General features: G+C 35.4%; 1 non-coding gene across 1 annotated transcript; it reads left to right on the top strand.

Annotated features, from left to right (window-relative positions):
• The first annotated feature begins 7578 nt into the window (after nt 1-7578).
• Nucleotides 7579-7651, top strand: Trnar-ccu (transfer RNA arginine (anticodon CCU)). Its single transcript has one exon. It is a non-coding gene; the product is annotated as a tRNA-Arg (tRNA).
• The last annotated feature ends 13809 nt before the right edge of the window (nt 7652-21460 follow it).

Raw genomic sequence — 21460 nt, forward strand, 5'->3', positions numbered from 1 at the left:
ATTCATTGCCTGGAAATACCTTTGAGTGATTCTGATGTTCTATTTTTGAAAGACTTTGTAAAAATTTTAAAGCCCCAGTGTTTTGTTGTTGAAAAAGTCTTGAGGCTCTTGCTCATCGGTTCTTAAAAGAAATTTAAAGATTCTTGGGGGCTGCCGTGTTCAAATTTTGAGATTTCGGCTGTTTAAATTCAGAATAAACAGGGAAATTTGGTAGTTTTATTTAGATTTTTTCTATTTTCCTTTCCCCTTTTAGTTATTTTTCAATCAAGACTGTTCCAACAGTAAAAAAATTACATTATTACATTTTTTTAATCATTGATTTCTTTTTCTTAATCTATAGACTTTTCTTTCAACAACATAATGCTTAACATAATTCTAACCTCGAATTCACCATTTGATATTTTAAGTATTTTATTATTGAAATGAATAAGCCCCACCCACCCGCCCCATTTCAATTGTAATGAATTTTTTTATTCGTCGTGAGACTGAGGGGTGGAGCTTAACCGCAAAGTCCGTAGTTCTGTACAAGAAATGATGTTTGAAGCATTATCCTGTTATTTTGAGAAAAAATAGGGAGCCAAGAACTTTACAAAATTTTGTTAATAAAGAACGCCAATAAACAGATTAAGTAAGAAAAATGTGTCATAACAAAATTGTGTAAAGAAAAAACTCAACTCGAAAATACTGGATACCTTTCATTGTACTTCAGGAGCGAGGGAAGTTCTGTCGAAACAACATTCGATCAAGTTTTTAAAAGGTGAAACCTTCTCGGGGGCCCTCACTGTCTTTTTTTTAAGAAGGTGACACTTTCTTGGGGCCCCAACAGTCTTTCGTTTTTAAGAAGATGAAACCTTCTTTTCCTCTCTTATACTCTGACTAGTACTTTCTATATTATTTTTACATAAAATAAACTTCTTCAAAATCAATCAAATTTTATAATTTTTCAAAGAAGCAGGATTTGTTGGACCGTACTCGAGGGATGAGGGAAGTTTTGTCGAAATTATTTTCCGTTTTTTGAAGTTACAATAAATAAAAAATCCCTCACAATTGAGACAGGAGCGGGTGGGTGGGGCTTAATTAATCACTGACTTCTTTTTCTTAATCTACAAGAAATTACAGAGCGAAATATTTTTGAAGCATTATCGTGTTGATTTGAGAAAAAATAGGGAATGAAGAAGAGAAAAAAAATTACAAAAATAAAACTTTACAAAATTTTGCTAATAGAGCAGCGCCAACAAACAGATTAAGCAAGAAAATGTGTTATAACAAATATGTAAAGAAAAAACTCAATTCGAAAATACTGGATACCTTTCATTGTACTTCAGGAGCGAGAGAAGTTCTGTCGAAACAACATTCGATGAAGTTTTTATAAGGTGAAACTTTCTCGGGGCCTCAAATGTCTTTTTTTAATGTGAAACCTTCTCGGGGGCTCCAATTGTTTTTTTTTTAAGAAGGTGAAATCTTCTCGGAGGGCCCAACTGTGCTTTTTTTTTTAAGGTGAAAGCTTCTCGGGGGCCCCAACTGTCTTTTTTTAAAAAGATCAAACCTTCTTGGGGACCCAAACTGTCTTTTTTTAAGAAGGTCAAACCTTCTCGGGGGCCCCAACTGTCTTTTTTTTTAAGAAGGTGAAATCTCGGGAACCCCAACTATTTTTTTTAACAAGGTGAAACCTTCTCGGAGGGCATAACTGTGTTTTTTTTAAAGGTGAAACCTTCTCGGGGCCCCCGACTGTCTTTTTTTTAAGAAAGTGAAACCTTCTCGGGGATCCGAACTATTTTTTTTAACAAGGTGAAACCTTCTCGGGGGCCCTAACTGTCTTTTTCTTAAGAAGGTGAAACCTTCTCGGGGCCCCCGACTGTCTTTTTTTTAAGAAGGTGAAACCTTCTCTGGAACCCCAACTATTTTTGTTAACAAGGTGAAACCTTCTCGGGGGGCCCAACCGTCTTTTTTTTAAAGGCGAAAACTTCTCGGGGGTCCCAACTGTCTTTTTTTAAGTAGGTCAAAGCTTCTCGGGGACCCAAACTGTCTTTTTTTAAGAAGGTCAAACCTTCTCGAGGACCCCAACTACTTTTTTTAACAAGGTGAAACCTTCTCGGAGGGCCCAACTGTGCTTTTTTTTTAAGGTGAAACCTTCTCGGGGACCCCAACTATTTTTTTTTAACAAGGTTAAACCTTCTCGGGGGGCCCAACCGTCTTTTTTTTTAAGGCGAAAACTTCTCGGGGGCCCAACTGTCATTTTTTAAGAAGGTCAAACCTTCTCGGGGACCGAAACTGTTTTTTTTTTTAAGAAGTTGAAACCTTCTCGGGGATCCCAACTATTTTTTTTAACAAGGTGAAACCTTCTCGGGGGACCCAACCGTCTTTTTTTTAAAGGTGAAACCTTCTCGAGGGCCCTGACTAACATTTTTTTAAGAAGATGAAATCTTCTCGGGGGCCCCAACCGTCTTTTTTTTTAAAGGTGAAAACTTCTCGGGGGCCCCAAATGTCTTTTTTTAAGAAGATCAAACCTTCTCGGGGACCCAAACTGTCTTTTTTTAAGAAGGTCAAACCTTCTCGGGGGCCTCAACTGTCTATTTTTTAACAAGGCGAAACCTTCTCGGGGGGCCCAACCGCCTTTTTTTTAAAGGCGAAAACTTCTCGGGGGCCCCAACTGTGATTTTTTAAGAAGGTCAAACCTTCTCGGGGACCTAAACTGTTTTTTTTTAAGAAGTTGAAACCCTCTTGGCGATCCCAACTATTTTTTTTAACAAAGTGAAACCTTCTCGGGGGACCCAACCGTCTTTTTTTTAAAGGTGAAACCTTCTCGAGGGCCCTGACTAACATTTTTTTAAGAAGATGAAATCTTCTCGGGGGCCCCAACTGTTCTTTTTTTTTTAAAGGTGAAAGCTTCTCGGGGGCCCCAACTGTCATTTTTTAAGAAGATCGAACTTTCTCGGGGACCCAAACTGATTTTTTTAGGAAGTTGAAACCATCTCGGGGATCCCAACTATTTTTTTTAGCAAGGCGAAACCTTCTCGGGGGGCCCAACCGTCTTTTTTTCAAAGGCGAAAACTTCCCGGGGGCCCCAACTGTCATTTTTTAAGAAGGTCAAACCTTCTCGGGGACCCAAACTGTTTTTTTTTTTAAGAAGTTGAAACCTTCTCGGGGATCCCAACTATTTTTTTAACAAGGTGAAACCTTCTCGGGGGGCCCAACCGTCTTTTTTTTAAAGGCGAAAACTTCTCGGGGGCCCCAATTGTGATTTTTTAAGAAGGTGAAACCTTCTCGGGGACCCAAACTGTTTTTTTTTAAGAAGTTGAAACCTTCTTGGGGATCCCAACTATTTTTTTTAACAAAGTGAAACCTTCTCGGGGGACCCAACCGTTTTTTTTTTAAGGTGAAACCTTCTCGAGGTCCCTGACTAACATTTTTTTAAGAAGATGAAATCTTCTCGGGGGCCCCAACCGTCTTTTTTTTTAAAGGTGAAAGCTTCTCGGGGGCCCCAACTGTCTTTTTTTAAGAAGGTCAAACCTTCTCGGGGACTCAAACTGTCTTTTTTTAAGAAGGTCAAACTTTCTCGGGGAACCAAACTGTGTTTTTTAAGAAGTTGAAACCTTCTTGGGGATCCCAACTATTTTTTTTAACAAAGTGAAACCTTCTCGGGGGACCCAACCGTTTTTTTTTTAAAGGTGAAACCTTCTCGAGGTCCCTGACTAACATTTTTTTAAGAAGATGAAATCTTCTCGGGGGCCCCAACCGTCTTTTTTTTAAAGGTGAAAGCTTCTCGGGGGCCCCAACTGTCTTTTTTTAAGAAGGTCAAACCTTCTCGGGGACTCAAACTGTCTTTTTTTAAGAAGATCGAACTTTCTCGGGTCCCAAACTGATTTTTTTAGGAAGTTGAAACCATCTCGGGGATCCCAACTATTTTTTTTAGCAAGGCGAAACCTTCTCGGGGGGCCCAACCGTCTTTTTTTCAAAGGCGAAAACTTCCCGGGGGCCCCAACTGTCATTTTTTAAGAAGGTCAAACGTTCTCGGGGACCCAAACTGTTTTTTTTTTAAGAAGTTGAAACCTTCTCGGGGATCCCAACTATTTTTTTAACAAGGTGAAACCTTCTCGGGGGGCCCAACCGTCTTTTTTTTAAAGGCGAAAACTTCTCGGGGGCCCCAATTGTGATTTTTTAAGAAGGTGAAACCTTCTCGGGGACCCAAACTGTTTTTTTTTAAGAAGTTGAAACCTTCTTGGGGATCCCAACTATTTTTTTTAACAAAGTGAAACCTTCTCGGGGGACCCAAACGTTTTTTTTTTAAAGGTGAAACCTTCTCGAGGTCCCTGACTAACATTTTTTTAAGAAGATGAAATCTTCTCGGGGGCCCCAACCGTCTTTTTTTTTAAAGGTGAAAGCTTCTCGGGGGCCCCAACTGTCTTTTTTTAAGAAGGTCAAACCTTCTCGGGGACTCAAACTGTCTTTTTTTAAGAAGGTCAAACTTTCTCGGGGACCCAAACTGTGTTTTTTAAGAAGTTGAAACCTTCTTGGGGATCCCAACTATTTTTTTTAACAAAGTGAAACCTTCTCGGGGGACCCAACCGTTTTTTTTTTAAAGGTGAAACCTTCTCGAGGGCCCTGACTAACATTTTTTTAAGAAGATGAAATCTTCTCGGGGGCCCCAACCGTCTTTTTTTTTTAAAGGTGAAAACTTCTCGGGGGCCCCAACTGTCTTTTTTTAAGAAGGTCAAACCTTCTCGGGGACCCAAACTGTCTTTTTTTAAGAAGGTCAAACCTTCTCGGGGGCCTCAACTGCCTATTTTTTAACAAGGCGAAACCTTCTCGGGGGGCCCAACCGCCTTTTTTTTAAGGCGAAAGCTTCTCGGGGCCCCAACTGTCTTTTTTTAAAAAGATCAAACCTTCTTGGGGACCCAAACTGTCTTTTTTTAAGAAGGTCAAACCTTCTCGGGGGCCCTATCTGTCTTTTTTTTAAGGAGGTGAAACCTTCTCGGGAACCCCAACTATTTTTTTTAACAAGGTGAAACCTTCTCGGAGGGCATAACTGTGTTTTTTTTTAAGGTGAAACCTTGTCGGGGCCCCCGACTGTCTTTTTTTTAAGAATGTGAAACCTTCTCGGGGATCCGAACTATTTTTTTTAACAAGGTGAAACCTTCTCGGGGGCCCTAACTGTCTTTTTTTTTAAGAAGGTGAAACCTTCTCGGGGCCCCCGACTGTCTTTTTTTTAAGAAGGTGAAACCTTCTCTGGAACCCCAACTATTTTTGTTAATAAGGTGAAACCCTCTCGGGGGGCCCAACCGTCTTTTTTTTTAAGGCGAAAACTTCTCGGGGGCCCCAACTGTCTTTTTTTAATAAGGTCAAAGCTTCTCGGGGACCCAAACTGTCTTTTTTTTGAAGGCGAAAGCTTCTCGGGGGCCCCAACTGCCTTTTTTTAAGAAAGTCAAAGTTTCTCGGGGACCCAAACTGTTTTTTTCAACAAGGTGAAACCTTCTTGGGGAGCCCTATCGTCTTTTTTTTAAAGGTGAAACCTTCTCGGGGGCCCTGACTAACGTTTTTTTATGAAGGTGAAATCTTCTCGGAGGCCTCAACCGTCTTTTTTTTTTAAAAGTGAAAGCTTCTCGGTGGCCCCAACTGTCTTTTTTTAAGAAGGTCAAACCTTCTCGGGGACCCAAACTGTCTTTTCTTTAAAGGCGAAAGCTTCTCGGGGGCCCCAACTGCCTTTTTTTAAGAAGGTCAAACCTTTTCGGTGACCCAAACTGTCTTTTTTTAAGCAGGTCAAACCTTCTCGGGGACCCCAACTATTTTTTTAACAAGGTGAAACCTTCTCGGACGGCCCAACTGTGCGTTTTTTTTAAGGTGAAACCTTCTCGGGGGGCCCAACCGTCTTTTTTTTAAAGGCGAAAACTTCTCGGGGGCCCCAACTGTGATTTTTTAAGAAGGTCAAACCTTCTCGGGGACCCAAACTGTTTTTTTTTTAAGAAGTTGAAACCCTCTTGGGGATCCCAACTATTTTTTTTAACAAAGTGAAACCTTCTCGGGGGACCCAACCGTCTTTTTTTTAAAGGTGAAACCTTCTCGAGGGCCCTGACTAACATTTTTTTAAGAAGATGAAATCTTCTCGGGGGCCCCAACTGTTCTTTTTTTTTTAAAGGTGAAAGCTTCTCGGGGGCCCCAACTGTCATTTTTTAAGAAGATCAAACTTTCTCGGGGACCCAAACTGATTTTTTTAAGAAGTTGAAACCATTTCGGGGATCCCAACTATTTTTTTTAACAAGGCGAAACCTTCTCGGGGGGCCCAACCGCCTTTTTTTTAAAGGCTAAAACTTCCCGGGGGCCCCAACTGTCATTTTTTAAGAAGGTCAAACCTTCTCGGGGACCCAAACTGTTTTTTTTTTAAGAAGGTGAAACCTTCTCTGGAACCCCAACTATTTTTGTTAACAAGGTGAAACCTTCTCGGGGGGCCCAACCGTCTTTTTTTTAAAGGCGAAAACTTCTCGAGGGCACCAATTGTGATTTTTTAAGAAGGTCAAACCTTCTCGGGGACCCAAACTGTTTTTTTTTAAGAAGTTGAAACCTTCTTGGGGATCCCAACTATTTTTTTTAACAAAGTGAAACCTTCTCGGGAGACCCAACCTTTTTTTTTAAAGGTGAAACCTTCTCGAGGGCCCTGACTAACATTTTTTTAAGAAGATGAAATCTTCTCGGGGGCCCCAACCGTCTTTTTTTTTTTAAGGTGAAAGCTTCTCGGGGGCCCCAACTGTCTTTTTTTAAGAAGGTCAAACCTTCTCGGGCACCCAAACTGTCTTTTTTTAAGAAGGTCAAACTTTCTCGGGGACCCAAACTGTGTTATTTTAAGAAGGTCAAACCTTCTTGGGGGCCCCAACAGTCTTTATTTTAAGGTCAAACCTTCTCGGGGGGCCCAACTGTCTTTTTTTTAAGAAGGTCAAACCTTCTCGGGGGCCCCAACTGAGTTTTTTAACAAGGTGAAACCTTCTCGGGGGGCCCATCTGGGTTTTTTTTTAAAGGTGAAACCTTCTCAGGGCCCTCGACTGTCGCTTTTGTAAGCTCAAACCTTCTCGGGCGCCCCAACTGTCTTTTTTTAAGGTGAAACCTTCTCGTCCCAACAGTCTTTCGTTTTTTTTCTTCTCTTACACTCTGACTAGTACTTTATGTTATTTTTAGAGGTTATCACAAAAAATTAAATTCCTCAAAATTAATCAAACTTTTTAATTTTTCAAAGAAGCAGGATTTGTTGGACCGTACTTGAGGGGCGAGGAAATAAAAATCTAGTAATAACCAAGATTAAATTAAAAGTTTTTTTTATTTTTTAAATTAAAAACTATATATTTGTAGATTCTTGGTTAATTAGTAATTACAGAAAAATTAGTTTCCTATGCATTAAGCGCAAATAATTAAACCTAGCAGACAAATAAATACTGACATCTGTAGTCGTAAATCGTTAAACATTGTCGAACTCATTATTTCTCGTTGTGATAGTGTTAAAATAAATCTTTATTTAAGAACAACAGAAATAAACTGGTTTATATGTGGCATCAAGGTGACGTAACACCAACCGCGGACAGGCGTACTCTCAACGCCCCTGTGGCCTAATGGATAAGGCATCGGCCTCCTAAGCCGGGGACTGTGGGTTCGAGTCCCACCAGGGGTACACATTTTTTTTCCTCCTACTTCCTCCATAACATTTTATAGATTCACCATACCATTACCCATAATAAACCAGCAACCATCTATCGTAATTTTTGATCAAATCAATCATATTTCACGTATGACTTAATGGACTCCATCCTCATAAAATACAGTCGAAGTTCCTCGCTATCCGGCGTCATTATACCTAATTAAACGACCGTAATCGAGCTTTAATGTTCAGAAATAAGCAAAGTGATTTAACAAAAAGCCGTAATCACAGTACTCAGGATAATCCTGGTTGTGTTTACAAAGCTGTGAACAAATTGCCATCATTCCAGGCCGATTTGTCCTCAAGCAAGACGGCTTTTATCGTGCAATTTGCCCATTATGTCGCTTCGGCTGAAAAAAATCGCTGAAAGCATTATGGTTCGTTAACGCACGGCTCGGGTCGCAGTTTCAGTCGGAACAGTTATCGACGAAATACGGCGACCTTTTTGCATTTGCAGATGGTTAGTCAAACCATAATGTGATACCGTTCCGTAACCGCACACGTTTTCCCTTTTTTGCCGCTGTGAAAACGCTAAGCAGATCTGGTTCCCATAAAATGCAGACGATGGCAGGTCGACGCAGGCACGTGTGCTTTTTTGCGCGAAAATACGAGGGATTTGCGCAAAAAGTGCCCGGAGGGGGCCGATGCCAATTAAAGATAAAGCGCTAAACGATCTGGATGGGAGGAAATTACGACAGTTTGAGAGCAGGCCGCGAACGCGATCTGAACGCGCTACCAGGGCCGGACCCGAAAACAGAAAACAGCAGAAACGTAAAAGTGTTCCATATTTGCATTGTTTTGTTGTTGTTGTTATTGTTGTAGTTTCTATTAACATTATTATTAAAGTTTATTACTAAAAACACGTAGAACGTAGGACCTATATTAGTCGGATCTAACTTAGGTGGAGATAAACTATCCTTATCTAGATAACTGTACTGTTCCATAGGTCAGATCAGGTCAAATCATGTCAAGTCAGGTCACCCTTGACGTCTAGATTTTTGGAAAAACTAAAAACTGTGAGATAAGTTTAACAGTTGAACTTAAAAGCCACTATACCGAATTGTCAATCGTTAACAAAAATTTGTTTTACTTATCTGCCCTAAAAGCTCGATGACGTCATCTCAAAATTTTGATTTCTAATTCCTATCAAAAATTTTTATATTCTTCTTTTTTAGGTCCAATTTTTTTGTCTTTTTTTTGGAGGATTTTTTGTTGCTTTGTGTTTGTAGCTTTTCGGGCGATTTTTTTCCTTCTTTTTGTTGGTCAAATTTTTTGTTGTGTTTTTTTTGTTCCAATTTTTTGTTGTCTTTTTCGTCAACGTTTTCGATCACTTTTCTGAAATTTTTTTCTGTTTTTTTTATTCCGATTTCTAGAAGTTGATTTGGACTGTGTTTCTTAGACGTTTCCTACAAATTTTCGAGAATCGCCAAATAATATATGGATTTTTTTATGATAGTTTAGAGATTTCACTTTGAAGGCCAATATTTTGAAAATCTTGGTTTTAAACCACCAACGCGACTTGTTTTTGGTTTTAGTTCGTAGAAATCTGTCTCAGAATTTTTTGTGACTTTTTGCCGGAAGCTCAATTCTTCATGGATCAAATTTTGGACTTTTTCCCTAGCATTTTCGAAAATTACCAAAAGAAAATCTTGTGTTAACTTTGATTTCTATAGTTGATTTGGGCTTCATTTCTCGAAAATTACTACAATTTTTCAATTTTTTCAGAATTCCCAACTTGAAATGTGAAAATTTTTGATATTTTAGAAATTGGACTTTGAAAACCAATATTTTGAAAATGAACAAAAACCATCAACACGATCTTTGTTCTTTTGTTGGTTTCCATTTCTAGTAGTTCTTTACTGCTTCATCTCGTCGAAAAATCCTAACAGTTTAATAGTTAGCTAAAATATGTAGAATACGGAAATTTTGGGATATTTGAAAAATTCGACTTTGAAAGCGAATAATTCGAAAATCTTGGTCCTGAACCATCAACATGCTGTTTTTCGATTCAACTCTTTGGAATCCATTTCACAGATTTTTTGGTTGATTTTTAGGTAACTTTTCCAAAAGTTAAACTTTCCAATATATTTTTTTTTGTTTTTGCATTCAAAAATTAGTAGCGGAATTGTTTGTTGATTTAGACCACCAAAAGTTGTGTTGGGCAAATTTTTTCGAAAATTCTTACAATTTTAAACAGATCCGAAAAAGAAATCGAAAGAATCTGAAAGATTTTGAGAGAATCTGAAAGAACCTGATGAAATCTGGAAGAATCTGAGAAAATCTGAAAAAATCTGAGGGAATCTAAGAGAATCTGATAAAATCTGAGAGAGTCTGAAAGACAGAATGGCAGAGAAACGGAAAGAATAGGAAAAATTTGAAGGAATCTAGGACAGTTTGGAAGAACCTAAAGTGATTTAAAATGAGATAAAAATTATGTGCAAGGATCTGAGGGAAACTGAGAGAAACTGAAAGAAATCGAGAGATTTGGAAATAATCCGAAAGAATATGAAGGAAACTGGGAAAATCTGAAGGAATTTGGGAGAGTCTGCGAGAATCTGGGAGAATCTCAAAGAATGTGAGAGAATCTAAGATAATCTAATAAAATCTGAGAGAATTTGAAAGACAGAATCGCAGAGAAATAGAAAGAACCCGAAAAATCTGAAAGAATCTGGGACCATTTGGAAGGACCTAAAGTGATTTGAAATGAGATCAAAATTATGTGAAAGAATCTGAAGGAAACTGAGAGAAACTGAAAAACATTGAGAGATTTGGAAATAATCCGAAGGAATATGAAAAAATCTGGGAAAATCTGAAGGAATTTGGGGGAATCTGGGAGACTCTCGAAGAATCTGAGGGAATCTAAGATAATCTAACAAAATCTGAGAGAATCTGAAAGACAGAATGGCAGAATATCAGAGAAACAGAAAGAATGGGAAAAATTTGAAAGAATCTGGAACGATTTGGAAGGACCTCAAGTGATTTGAAACGAGATAAAAATAATGTGAAAGAATCTGAGGGAAAATTAAAGAAACTGAAAGAAATTGTGAGATTTGAAAATAATCCGAAGGAATATAAAGGAAACTGGGAAAATCTGAAGGAATTTGGGGGAACCTGCGAGAATCTGGGAGAATCTCGAAGAATGTGAGGGAATCTAAGATAATCTAATAAAATCTAAGAGAATTTGAAAGACAGAATGGCAGAATAACAGAGAAACAGAAAGAATGGGAAAACTTTGAAAGAATCTGGGACAATTTGGAAGGAGCTCAAGTGATTTGAAATGAGATAAAAATAATGTGAAAGAATCTGAGGGAAACTTAAAGAAACTGAAAGAAATTGAGAGATTTGGAAAAAATCAGAAGGGATATAAAGGAAACTGGGGAAATCTGAAGGAATTTGGGGGAAACTACAAGAAGCTGGGAGAATCTCGCAGAATGTGAGGAAATTTAAGATAATCTAATAAAATCTGAAAGAATCTGAAAGACAGAATGGTAGAGAAACGAAAAGAATCGGAAAAATTTGAAAGAATCTGGGACGAGTGATTTGAAATCAGATAAAAATTACGTGAAAAATCTGAGGGAAACTGCGAGAAACTGAAAGAAATTGAAAGATTTGGAAATAGTTTGAAGGAATGTGAAGGAAACTGGGAAAATCTGAAGGAATTTATGGGAACCTTCGAAAATCTGGGAGAATTTCGAAGAATGTGAGAGAATCTAAGATAATCTATCTAAATAAATTTATAGTTTTTTCGTCCCCCCTTTTTGATTAATTTTTTAGGGTCATGTTTTTTTTTTGTCCTATTTTTCTGTTTTCTAATCCTTTTTTATCAAGATTTTTTCTTGTTCTTGTTTTTTTAATTTTCTTGTTTTTTTTAATCGTTTCGCTTTTTTTGTACTCTAATTTTTGGTCTGTCTTTTTGCGTTGCTTTTCTGTGGCATTTTTTGTCACTTGCTTGTTTTTTGAGTCATTTCTTTGTCAACTTTTCCTCCCTTTTTGATTACTTTTTTTGTTATGTTTTCGTTTCTTTTTTTGTCACCCTTTTTTATTGCCGTTTCTTTAAGTCTTCTTTTGTCGGTTCCTTTTAACCGCATACTTTTTGGTATTTTTTTGGTTGAATTTTTTGTAGTTTTTTATTTATTTTTTTCTAATCTCTTTTATGTTTTTTTTTTGTAAGCTTTTTTTGTGTTTTTTTTTTGGTGTCATTTTTTGTAAGCTTTTCTACTCTCTTTTTCGTCCATCGTTTTGATCATCTTGGCTCGTGTTTGCTCTGAGAGTTCGCAATAATTTTGTACGAGCCGTCCTATTCCTACTTTAAGAAAATGCCATCGTCCGATAAATTCGTTTCCTGCGACTAAACCACTTAAGCCGTCCTGCTGACGATTTTTTTCTTGATTCACAAAAGTCTGAGAAATCGAACAATTTTTATTTCAGTTGCGTAGCATTAGTGGTTCTCGAGTTATGAAGTTTCAAATTGAAGAAACAAATTTTGAGCAACGAAAAATATGAAATGAAGGCGGATTCTTCTTTAGTCGTTATAAATTTCCAACGACTGATTGTCAAAATCAATTCACCAGCATCGAGTTGACCTTAGACCAAAATTTCAGCACGATGTGACAATTTTAATTTTTTTCTCATTTTTTCCGAATTCGCGAAATCGTCACTTTTTGAGAATTTTCTCAAAATGCATCAATCTCGTTGAAATTTACGCTACTTAGTAATGCGAACCTCCTGAACAAGAATCGAGCTTCAGATTTGCTTTCTCAGGCCGCAATAATTTTTTACGAGCTGCTTAGTCCGACTTTAAGAAAAATGACATGATCCGACAAATTCGTTTACTGGGACTAAATCACTTAAGCCGTCCTACTGACGATTTTTTTTTCTGATTCACAAAAGTCTGTGGAATCTAAAAGTTTTTATTTCAGTTGCGTAGCATTAGTAGTTCTCGAGTTATGAATTTTCAAAATGAAGAAAAAAATTTTGAGCAACGAAAAATATGAAATGAAGGCGGATTCTTCTTTAGCCGTTATAAATTTGCAACGGCTGTTTGTCAAAATCAATTCAGCAGCATCGAATTGACCTTAGACCAAATTCTTAGTTCGATATGAGAATCTTAATTTTTTTCTCATTTTTTTCGAAATCAGATTTTGAGAATTTTCTCAAAAGGCACCGATCTTCTTGAAATTTGCTCTACTTAGTAATTCGAACCTTCTTAACAAGGATCGGGCTTCAGATTTGCTCTCTGACGTCGCAATAATTTTCTACGAGCTGTCCTAGTTCAACTTTAAGAAAAATGACATCGTCCGATAAATTCGTTTTTTGCGACTAAACCACTTAAGCTGTCCTGTCGGTGATTTTTTTTCTGATTCACAAAAGTCTGAGAAATCGAACATTTTTTATTTTAGATGCGTAGCATCGGTAGTTGTCGAATTATGAATTTTCAAAATAATGAAACAAATTTTGAGCTGACGAAAAATATGAAACGGAGGGGATTCTTCTTGGACCTAACAACCTTGTGCCTCTTTATTTTGACAGTTTTTTAATAGCTTTTTTTCAGACTTCCTGTCGAATTTTTTTATCAGCACCAAGAAGGAATTTCTGCCTTTTTAAATTTGGACCAGTTTTTTTTAAAGACGCACTGAATAATAAAATGTATACTAAGTACAATAGTTGTTATCTTTTATCCAGTTACTTTTATGTATTTATAATATCGGAAAAAAACAGCCCCTAAAGCCAAAGCCACTCTTAATTAAGGTGTCAGCAAACCATATAAAAATAAAACTCCCCACTTAAAAAAAATACTTTCTTCCGACTAGTACTACAATCAGCATGAGTCCATACCTTCTCTGCGTTTTTATTTTCACGTTGGCTTCAGCTCAGGTAACTTCAGAACCCACTTATTGCTATTCTGATAGATACATATTTATTATTAGCTTTCAGAAGAAAATTTCAAAAAATTTCAAAACGATTGTATGGTTGAAAACGGCCTCAGTGAAGAAGACTTGATAAACTCGCGACCTGAGCAATACCCAGAGATCACCGTTCTACCCAAACTGAAGAAATTTACTCTTTGTTTTTTGACTAAGGTGGGCATTATGGACGAATCTGGAGAAATTGTCGTCGACGTCCTCAAAAACAACATCCTCAAAAACGTGACAAGTGATAAAGTTGCAGCAGAAATTGTCACAAAATGCGTTGTAGTGAAAGACAGTCCTGCAGAGACCGCATACGAACTTAACGCTTGCATAGAAAATGAACTGGATCAACATGAAGCTATTTAGAAACGTGTTCTGATAATTACAATCGTTAAAAACTATTTTTCTTGTCTTTAGGTTACATATTTTAGAATCATTTAGAAAAATAAATTAATTGGAGGAGCTAAAGTTCCAAGTCCGGCCCTGCCCCGCGTCCACTTTCGCTTTTTTCCTCAAACTCCTCTTTACGGCCATCCCACGCAGCTTTTTAACAAAACCCAGAACTAATCGGCTCATGTCTACAGTGTGTGTAATTAAAACAGCCGGTATGAGCTTGGGCGTGTTCCTGTTCATCTGATAAGAGCCGTCATAAAGGACCAACAAGGTGCAACAATGGGGCGGAAAATGAAAAACGTGGTCACGAGCTCGCCCGGGGTCACACCAGTCCACTTCATTCTCGATTAATTGACTCCGGACTACTGGAAGTGAGTGCGTTTTTTTTGTCCCCGGAAAATTAATCGGTTGGCTGTGCTAATGGAACGACAAGTCCGGGATGATGGATGAACAAGAAGGTAGTTACGCTGGACTAATGTTACGAGCAGTACCGGACTCATATTCATAATTCACTTTTACTGTTCTGTGGTGCTGTTATTTCACACCAGAGGATCAGGAAGTCGATGGTGTTGTCTCTAATGTGGTATCTAAGCCCGCGAGGCTGATTGCTTTAAAGGTCTGGGTTAAATTAGTGTCTAGTTTAGTTTTCTTTGTTTTTACGAAATCGTTTTTAAAAGCGGAAATGATTTGTTGTGTAAAACAGAAGCGCAGATTCACAAGACGTTAAAAATGGTCTTTATGGTTCATCAGCATTATACCTTCGACAAACTCGAGCATAAAATAAACAAGAGCCATAAAATTTAATAAATGAACGTCTGTCGTCGTACGCAGAAAAATACTGTTATAAACTAGTTTTACAGGAAGAGTGTTAAGATAATGTGGACGAGCAAACATTTTTTTCATAATTGAAGCACTCATATTGTTAATAATATGTAATATTATTTGTAAAGTAGTACCGGCTCGTCCTGTTTTTATATTATAAGTTTAATTATGTATACTCAGAATGTTGTTTTTGTAAAAAATCCGTTTCGGCTAGTCTTTAAAAAATACATTATATATTCAAAATATACATAATAAATAATAAATAATTATTACTTGTATAAATAATACACTCAAAAATAGCCACAGTGTGCGGCTATCGGAAAAAAAGGTCTAAATTTATCTTGACAGAATTTACCTTTAGAATAAAATATGGATCTTTTCAATTCGGTTCTTAAAAATTGCACTTTCTTCAAATTTCATTTCAAATTTAAATATTTTTGTTTTTTAATTGTTCCTATTTTTGTCGTTTTTTTTGCAGATCCTCTTCCATGTTTTTTAAGGACTTCTTTGCCACTTTTATCTATGACAATTATTTTCGGCATTTTTTCTGTCATTTTTGTTGCTTTTCATTGGCCTTTCTTGTCGATTTTTTATCGTTTTTGATGTGTTTTTAATGTTTTTCTAGTCGCATTTTCCCCCCTTTTTTCACGTTTTATGTGGCAGTCTTTGTTGTTTGTTTCTCGCTTTTTTTCTTTTGTGTTTTTATACCTTTTTCAATAATTTTGTGTTATATTTTGTTTTTTTTTATCGTATTTTTTTTGGCCTATTTTATCACTTTTTTACGCTTTTTCCTCGTGAATTTTTTATCATCTTTTTTATCATTTTTTTTTATCCCTTTTTTGATGTACTTTGTAATGCCTTCTTTTGTGTTTTTGGTGTTTTTATTTTTTGTGCCGTTCTTATATCGCATTTTTTGTCGCCTTTTTTCGCCGTTTCTTTCCAGTATTGTCCTACCTTTTTTTATTATTATTGTCGCTTTTGTCCGTTTTTTCACTTTTTTGTGCGTTTTTTGTGGGTTTTGTAATTTTTTAATTTTTTTTTCATCGCATATTGGTTGCTTTATTTATACTTTCGAAATTTTTTGTCGCTTTTTTTATGGATTTTTTACGCCTTTTTTTCTTATTTTTGTTACATTTTTCTGTACTTTTTCAACTTTTAATGTCGTTTCTTTTACGGCTTTTATTTTTGTCCCGTTTCTAAGTTTTTTTTGTCGGCTTTTTCTTCTTTTGTGAAGCTTTCTTTTTTTTCTTTTTTGTCGCTTTTTTCGCCTCTCTTTTGCGTTTTTGTACCCCGTTTTTTCAGTTCTTTTCTGTTGTGTTTATGTCTTTTAATTTTTTTTTTGGCTCATTTTTTCACATTTTTTACACTTTTTGGCCATTTTTTTGGTGCCTTTTTTATTGTTTTCTTTTGGGTTTATATTTTGGCGTCTTTATTTTTGTCCCGTTTTGATGGCTTCTTTTTTTTATTCCATTTTTTTGACGCCGTTTTTTTCCAGTATTGTGTCTTTTTTTTTGTTGCGATTCTTGCCGCTTTTTGCTCGTTTTTGCAGTTTTTTGTGCATTTTTTGTAGGTTTTTGTCATCCTTTTTTAAATTTTCTATCGCTTTTTTAGTCATCTTTTATTCGTCTACTTTTTAATTTTTTGGTAGCTTTTTATGACTTTTTTAATCGTATCTTTTTAGTCTTATATTTGTCATATTTTTTCCTACTTTTATTTATCTTTTTTTTGTCGTCTCTTTTATGGCTTTTATTTTTATCCCGTTTCAATGTTTTTTTTGTCGGCTTTTTTTCTTTTCTGTAGCTTTCTTTTTTTGTTTTTTGTCGCTTTTTTCGCCTCTCTTTTGCGTTTTTGTACCCCGTTTTTTCAGTTCTTTTCTGTTGTGTTTTTGTCTTTTTAGTCTTTTTTTTGGCTCATTTTTTTCACTTTTTTTACACTCTTTGGCCATTTTTTTGATGCCTTTTTATTGTTTTCTTTTGGGTTTATATTTTGGCGTCTTTATTTTTGTCCCGTTTTGATGGCTTTTTTTTTTATTCCATTTTTTGACGCCGTTTTTTTTCTGGTATTGTGTTTTTTTACTTTGTTGCGATTCTTGCCGCTTTTTGCTCGTTTTTGCAGTTTTTTGTGCATTTTTTGTAGGTTTTTGTCATCCTTCTTTTAATTTTCTATCGCTTTTTTAGTCATCTTTTATTCGTCTACTTTTTAGTTTTTTGGTAGCTTTTTTATGACTTTTTTAATCGTATTCTTTTCGTCTTATATTTGTCATATTTTTTCCTACTTTTAATTATCTTTTTTTGTCGCCTCTTTTATAGCTTTAATTTTTGTCCCGTTTCGATGTTTTTTATCGGTTTTTTTCTCTTTTTGTCGCATTTCTTTTGCATTTTTTTTTTGAGACCATTTTTTCCCGGCTTTTTTGTGCGTTTTTTTTTTCTCTTTAAGTTTGCTTTATTGTCGCGTCCCCTTTTTTTTTGCCCTATTTTTCAGTTTTTTAGGCTTATTTTCGTGAATTCTTTGTGTTTTTTTGTCGCCTTTTTGGCTCACATTTTTACTTTTGTTACGCTTTTTTCTCGTGATTTTGTTACCATTTTTTGTCCGTTTTTGTCACTTTTTTGTGTGTTATTTTTTGGCGTCTGTATTTTTGCCCCGTTTTTATGGCTTCTTTTTTTTATCCCATTTTTTTCTCGCCTTTTTTTTTCAATATTGTCCCGTCTTTTTTTTTGTTGGCATTCTTCTCGCTTTTTGATCCGTTTTTTTTTAATTTTTTTGTGGGTTTTTGTCATCCTTTTTACATTTTTTTATCGCATTTTTGGTTGCTTTTAATTGATCTCTTTTTTCTCTACTTTCTTTTTTGGGTCATTTTGTTGTGGCTTTTTTAACCGCCTTTTTTCGTTTTATTTTTATCACATTTTTCCTACTTTTTTCACCTTTTTTGTCGCCTATTTTAGGCTTTTTATTTTTGTCTCGGTTCTATGGTTTCTTTTTTTATCGGATGTTTTCCTTTTTTTGTCGCATTTCTTTTGCATTTTCGTCCCCATTTTTTCGGCCTTTTTCTGTTGTATTTTTTTTTTCACTGTTAGTTTGGTTTATTGTCGCTTGTTTTGCTCCAATTTTCAGTTTTTTTTGGGCTTGAATTGTGAATTTTTTGTCATCTTTTTTACCTTTTTTATGTCGCTTTTTGGCGCCTTTATTTTTGTCTCGTTTAGCTTCTTTTTTTATCGCTTATAGCCTTTTTTAGCGTTTTTTATCGATAGTTTAATTTTTAATCGTCTTTTTACTTCCCGAGCGTAAGCAAAGGAAGTATTGTAATCGAGTCCGTCGGCCGACTCTCTACTTTTACGTTTTCTCGATCTTTCATGACCCCTAGAAGACGAAGAAATAGGTCTCCCATTTCCGTCTGTCTGTCCGTCCGTCTGTCCGTCTGTCCGTCTGTTGTCCCGGATTTTTATTAGACAGATAATCTCCGAAAGTACTGGACCGATTGTTGTGAAATTTTGTACTTATATTAAGAATATCATGTAGATGGTAAAACGCTAACCAAAATTTGTCTAATCATCCCCACCACTAATGCGATGACGTCACTTCAAAATTGTACATAGTAAATGGGTTTTCAATTGTATAAAATAACATAGTCCTACACATGTAGTTTACAACTCTGAATCGACTTTTCACCCGAAACGTCCAGATTTTTGGAAAAAAAATCAAAATTATAAAACAACATTTTGAAATTTAATTTTTAATCTGCTAACCAGAATGCTTTGAAATGTTGCAGATGTTTTAAGGCTATAAAGAGCATCATAAATATTTAGTCAAAAAATATTTGCTTATCCCCTCCAAAAACTTGATGACGTCAGCTCAAAAGTTTGTGGAATAAATCATATCTAAAATGTACAAAATATGATGAGTCTGTACTTGTGATCTATCACTCCATTCATATTTTTTGGATTTGCATATACAGGGTGACTCAAAAAAATTAATGAATGCGTAAATATATTTTATTGATTTAATCAGGAACTACAAAACCGAATGCTCTGAAATCTTGCAGATGTTTTAAGGTCATAAAGAGCATAATAAATGTTTAGTCAAAATATACTTGCTTATCCCCTCCAAAAACTTGATGACGTCAGCTCGAAAGTTTGCCGAATAAATCATATCTAAAATGTACAAAATATGATGAGCCTGTACTTGTCATTTATCACTCCATTCATATTTTTTGGATTTGCATATACAGAGTGACTCAAAAAAATTAATGAATGCGTAAATATATTTTATTGATTTAATCAGGAACTACAAAACGGAATGCTCTGACATCTTGCAGATGTTTTAAGGTTATAAAGAGCATAATAAATGTTTAGTCAAAATATATTTGCTTATCCCCTCCAAAAACTTGATGACGTCAGCTCGAAAATTTGCCGAATAAATCATATCTAAAATGTACAAAATATGATCAGTCTGTACTTGTGATCTATCACTCCATTCATATTTTTTGGATTTGCATATACAGGGTGATGCAAGAAAATAAATGAAAGCGTAAATTTATTTTACTGATTTACTCAGGAACTACAAAACCGAATGCTTCGAAATCTTGAAGACATTTTAAAATTATCATAAGCATGGTAAATTTTTGATCAAAACGTATTTGGTCGTCCCCCCTAAAAAATTTATGATGTCACCACAAAATTTTGCTGAAAAAATCCTATCTAAAATGTACAAAATATGGTGAGTCTCTTCTTGTGATTTATCATTCCATTCAAATTTTGTCGATTTGCATATACAGGGTGACTCAAAAAAATTAATGAATGCGTAAATTTATTTTATTGATTTAATCAGGAACTACAAAACCGAATGCTTTGAAATCTTGCAGATGTTTTAAGGTTATAAAGAGCATAATAAATTTTTATTCAAAATATATTTGGTTATCTTCTACAAAAAACTGATGACGTCAGCTCAAAAGTTTGCCGAATAAATCGTATCTAAAATGTACAAAATATGATGAGTCTGTACTTGTGATTTATCATTCCATTCATATTTTTGGATTTGCATGTGCAGGGTGACTCAAAAAAATTAATGAAGGCGTGAATTTATTTTATCGATTTAATCAGGAATTACAAAACCGAATGCTTTGAAATCTTGGGAATATTTTAAAGTTATTATAAGCATGGTAAACTTTTGTTCAAAATGTATTTGTTCATCCCTCCTAAAAAAATTGATGACGTCACCCTTAAATTTTGCTGAATAAATCCTATCTAAAATGCAAAAAATATGATGAGTTTGTACTTGTGATTTATCATTCCATTCATATTTTTTAGATTTTCTTAAGAGGTGGTTCAAAAAAATTAATGAAGTCAATTTATTTTATTGATTAAATTAAAGGCAACACTTATTATTAGTATTACACCTCAATCAACCCAATTTGGTAGACACAAAATTTGTTAAAGGTAAAACTCGGTTGAAACATAAGGGTAGCACGCTTATTTACATCGACTTTAACATTACAGACCTGCATTTGTTTTATGCGTTCACTTGATTCCGCGAATGTGAAATAGACATGTTTATAATCAACCAATTGTGAATTTCACCGTCAAGAATTAAAATAAAACCCAATGTTTTATATAATAAGCGGAAGTCGAAGCAATAAAACCGACGGTCGTTTTGTTTACAGTTTCTCTGTTTGGCTCTCGCGTATGCTGTTACGCCTGTCATCTTAAATTAAGAATGTTTATACATACACGATTTTCAGTTGCCTCTGATACGTAGGTATACGTGAGTAAATTGTTTCGTTATTTTATTGATTATTACAAATCAATATTCAAACGACCCAATTCATTTTCCCGAAAATTTGAGAATATAATAATTTTATTCTTAGTATTACACTACATCTATCCCAACTGATATACGTGTCCTTACAAAAATGTTGATGACGTCATCGCAATTTTTTTTTTAATTCCCACTACAAAAATGTAATGAGAAAAAAAACACAATAGGCATGCAGTCGTCAAGTTTCCGACAGCGAGGGAAGTACTGTTTAAACTCTTTAGACCAATTTTTTTTATAGTTTTCTTAGTTACGCATTTTTTGTGAAGCTTTAGCCATTTTCATTTCATATTTTTTTTATCAATTTTTTAGTCACATTTTTCTTGGTCGTCCCTTTTGTAGCTTGTTTTTGCGTTTTTTGTTCACGATTTTTCCGTCTTTTTCTGTAGCGCCGTTTTTATCTTTTTTTTTGTGCCCGTTGTTATGCTTCTTTTTCAGCACTTTTTTGTCGCCTTTCTTTCTCGTTTTTTGTCTCCCGTCATCTTTTTGTTGCGTTTTTTGTTTTTTTACAGCTTTTTGAGGTTTTTTTACCTTTTTTTAAGATCTTTTTTTTTAATTTTTCATTACTACTTTTGAAAACAACCGAAATGAAAATCAGATGAGGCCGACAATTTGAGGTTAGAAAAGTTTGGAGATTTAATAAAAACCAAAATGTCCTACCAAGAAAAAAATTGGTAGCATCATATTTCATAACGATATTCACTAAAAGTGGAGTTCAAAAAACGGAGTGTTTAAGTTAAAAAAATGTTGGACAAAAATACAATTGCAAAGACGAAAAGGTAAGTTTGAGTTTGAGTCCAAAAAAGTAATTCTGACATTGCTGTACGAAAAAGTGGCTCTTCATAAACGT

The sequence above is a fragment of the Zophobas morio genome, unplaced genomic scaffold (assembly GCF_036711695.1).
Source record: "Zophobas morio isolate AGI-343-1 ecotype UQ-CSIRO unplaced genomic scaffold, CSIRO_AGI_Zmor_V1 ptg000010l, whole genome shotgun sequence".
In the NCBI taxonomy this organism is placed as follows: Eukaryota; Metazoa; Arthropoda; class Insecta; order Coleoptera; family Tenebrionidae; genus Zophobas; species Zophobas morio.